Here is a 3853-nt window from a genome sequence, read left to right on the forward strand (position 1 = left end):
GGTACTGGGGATCAAATTCAAGGCCTTATGCATACAAGGCAAGAACTCTACCACTGAGCCATATCCCTAGCCCTGCCACAGCCTTTGTGGAAAACAATGCCCTACTTCTGCAAAAATTTAAAAATAAAATTACCATACAGCTCAGCAGTTCCACTTCTGGGCATGTGCCAGGAAGAATTGAGAGTGGAATCCTGAGAGATGTTTGTGCACCCATGTTTTCATGTTTTCAGTTTAGCTTTATTCATTACTGCTGAAACATGAAAGAAATCAAAATATCCACTGAATAGGTAAGAAGAATGTGGTCTATCCATGCACTGGAGTATCATTCAGCCTTGAAAAGGAAGAAGATCCTGACTTTTGACAAAAAGGGGATGAACCTTGAGAACAAGATACTAAGTGAAATAAGCCAGACACAAGTACTATAGTCAAGATCACACAGACAGAACCTGGAACGGAGGTTACAAGGAGTGAAGAGAAAGGAATAGGGAGTTATTTTTTAAGGGATGTACTTTCAATTTTACAAATAAAAAGTTATGGAAATGAATAGTGGCAATGACCGTACCACAGTGTATTTCAAACCACTGACCTGTACACTTAAAATGGCAAAGAGGTAAATTTTATGCATTTTACCACAATAAAAATGGTGCAAATGGTCATCTACCTTTATAATTTTCAAAATACAGTTTTCGATACTGTCAATCAACCATTCACATTAAAGAAGGGACCCAACAAGGGCTGTGTTTTGGTTTGTCCTAACAAACTACTGCAAGCCTCAGCAGATTAAGGCAATTTTACAGCACTCAAATTTTGTTGGTCAGGAATCTCTCCAGCAAGGCCATGTCAGGGTAACCAAACCTTCTACCCAGTGGTCAGCTTCCTCCAAAGAGAGTATCCCAAGATAATTAAGCAGAAGCTGCGTGGCCTTCTCTGACTCAGTCTTGAAAAACATCATCACCATCCTACATTAATGGAAACAGTCACAAATCCACCTAGGTTCAAGAGGAAGACACATAGATTGCCGCATCCCACACCTCATTGAGACAAGTGTTAAAGTATGTCATGACCAGGTTTTAAAACTATGCAGCAAGTACCCTGCCAACGTAAAAGAAAGTGTCAAAGGTCCGTGGAGAGCAAGGGCCTCATCACCATAGGGAACTCACACTGAATGAGACTTTTCTGCTTCTGGTACCTGCTACCCAGTGAGACAGAGCCCTCCGCCAGCAATAGAGCGCACCTCAGCCTCAGTAGCTACGCCCCGGGCTGTCACAGTTCCATTTCAGCGCCTGTCCAGAAAGGTTCAGAATGAGACTTTGCCCCATCCCATTTTTGCAAATGTCTAATTGCTCTCCTGAGGCCTTCTACTGTCATCTGTTTATTAATTCAGCTGACTGAAGCTGGGGGCATCCAGGCCTTCTCCTGCGCTGGCTCATGGTGATAGCTTAATTATGGGACAGTTCCACCTCCCCCCCCACACACACACATACTCTCCCTCCTCTGCCCAATCTCTCCTCACTCCTCTTCTCCTCCTTCTCCAAGAGCATTGGCAGAAATTGTCAGAGTTGATCAGATTTATTCAATTTAGACTTAACAGACCTGGGACTCCTATTTCTCCTTCAGGTTCATAAGGTTTTTGATTCCATTTAGAGGTTTATTCAGTTATCAGATATTCGTTTCAATTCACTTTAAATGCCAGGCACAGGGAGATGAGTTCAGGGGAGATGCCCATCACTTTTTGCTCAGTTTCCTCTGACGGCTGTGGGCTGTCCCGTTTCCAGTGGGCTGTGGCATCCGGTAGGAAATGCTTTAATGGGAAAGGACACAAGGCTGCCCATTTTGGGTATCTTTCCTAAATAGAACTTGGAGGTACTGATGGGGTCTCCCAGGCTGGGTGGTAATTCCCACTTTCTAACCTAGAACACCACCTTTCATTTTGCGAACTTCCTCCCAGTCACATTTCCTGAGGGTCGCAAGTAAAAGTCCCTAAGTCTCATTGTCCCATAGACTCCTGTCTTGCAGCCTCTGCCCATCTGCCCTCTCTCTCTGTGTCTCTCCCTAAAACTGCAGGAAAGGATGCTGCTCTGGGCATTTAACAGAGTCTAGGAGACTTTGAGTCTCCAAGGAGAAGCAATAGCAAAAGAAGTGGCTTGTGACATTCCCTTAGTCCTTCTAGGGAGAACCCTCCACCCTACAGAGTCATTTCCACTGAGCCCAGCAGCCCCCACAGCCAGGAAACCCTGCACAGTCCCCCCTCGGCCCCCCGCCATGTGTTAAGCCCATTTCACTCTCCATTTTCCATCTGTCCATCATACTAGAAAAGGAAAAAAAATCTTTCCATTATTTAAAAAGCATTATTAAGTCTCTCTCAATCTTGTTACTCTGATTAATTCTTCCACAAAAGATGTGCCAGATTCTTCAGCTTCTCTCAAATACACATACGTCTTTTCCCCTCATCCAGTCTCCCACTACATAAAGACAGGGATAGAAGCCCCGCATCCTACCCCAACATGTGTCTGGGGCCAGCCAATCACCTGCCCCCACCTGAGCCTCTGGTGGGTAAGGCAAAGAGATGGGGATGTAGGGCACGTGTGTCTAGTGGCTGTAAGCTGTGGATGCAGTGGCCATGGCTGCCCTGTGGGGTATCACTGGCCAGGTTTCTCTTGCTAAAAAGCAATGGCCTTAGTCTCTGCTCTCTCTCCCCAGAACCATCCCAACCTCTAAACATCCTACAGGCCCTAATATCCAAAAATTTCCTCCTTCTGTTCACACCTCCCAGAGCTTGTTTACAACCAAGAATTTGCTCCTCCCTCTAGAACTGAAGAGGCCAGGTCATTTTTGTCACCAGGACCAGAGCAAGCAGGGAACAGATGCTGCTCCAGATGTGACCCCAAAGAGGCTCTCCTGACAGTTGGCTCCACACTGGGAACACGAAAGTAAGCCTGAGCCCCAGAATCCAGTACCCCACTTAGCAGCCAGGCTGCTCCATTATCATTCCTGTGGCTTGTCTTTTGACATGGTGACCTCACTCAGAAGGGGCTAGGAGCTTGAAGTGTAAGATATTCTGACAAGGTGACATGTACAAAGAGAAAACAGCTACAGCGCTTCCCCTTTCAACCTTGAACTTGTCTCATACATCTCACAAACACACACGCACACAATGCTACCTCAGAACAGAGTCAGAAAAAGCCCAAGCTCAAGAAAAAGCACTTGGAGCTCAACAGTGGCAGTCTTCTGCTGCCAAGACCTTCGACCCATCTTGGCCATGGGCCTCCTAGCTGGAAGGTGCAGTGTTAGCAGGGGATGGGAGATGTTGCTTTTCCATTTTTTTCTGCCTATGAAGAAAGACTGGAATCCAGGAAGCTGTTGTCCTGAAGGTTGCAAGCAGTAAACATGACAGACACGACACAGAAGCGCAAGCCTCACCCACCACAGGGCTCTGCTAGAGAATCTAAGCATCCTTGGAGAGGCTTATGTGAAATGCAAACAAATGCTCAGTCTTACTGACCTTCTGGAAATAGAGAAGACGGGTATTTTTTCTGGTCCCTGAAGCAATATATATGTGGATCCAGGAAGAACTGCACTGTGACTGTTCCTCCTTTGAGATGGTTTATTCCAAAGAGCGCAAAGAAACAGGAAGGAAAAGAGAGCTATGACCACAGGAAGAACTTTCTGGAAAGCAACATTTCAGAAAACAGAAAGAGCACCTTCAATCTGAATCAGGACGTGTGCTCTGGATGTGCCTCTGGGTAATTTCATGACGATCACAAAGTTATTCAACCTGGTAAAATCAACATAATAGGTTTGGATCTGACTGAGAGTATTAGGACAGAGATTCTGTTAGAAAGCTGCCCCTCCT

General features: G+C 45.8%; 1 long non-coding RNA gene across 1 annotated transcript in view; it reads right to left on the minus strand.

Moving 5' to 3' along the window:
* The window catches only part of LOC106147850, a 19108-nt gene extending 15517 nt beyond the window's left edge, over positions 1-3591 (minus strand). Inside the window, exon 1 of the long non-coding RNA XR_001232848.1 lies at positions 3503-3591. This is a non-coding gene — a long non-coding RNA (uncharacterized LOC106147850). The remainder of the gene's footprint in view (positions 1-3502) is intronic.
* Between the last annotated feature and the right edge of the window lie 262 nt (positions 3592-3853).

Source organism: Chinchilla lanigera, unplaced genomic scaffold (assembly GCF_000276665.1).
Source record: "Chinchilla lanigera isolate Chin_1 unplaced genomic scaffold, ChiLan1.0 scaffold00011, whole genome shotgun sequence".
Classification (NCBI taxonomy): Eukaryota; Metazoa; Chordata; class Mammalia; order Rodentia; family Chinchillidae; genus Chinchilla; species Chinchilla lanigera.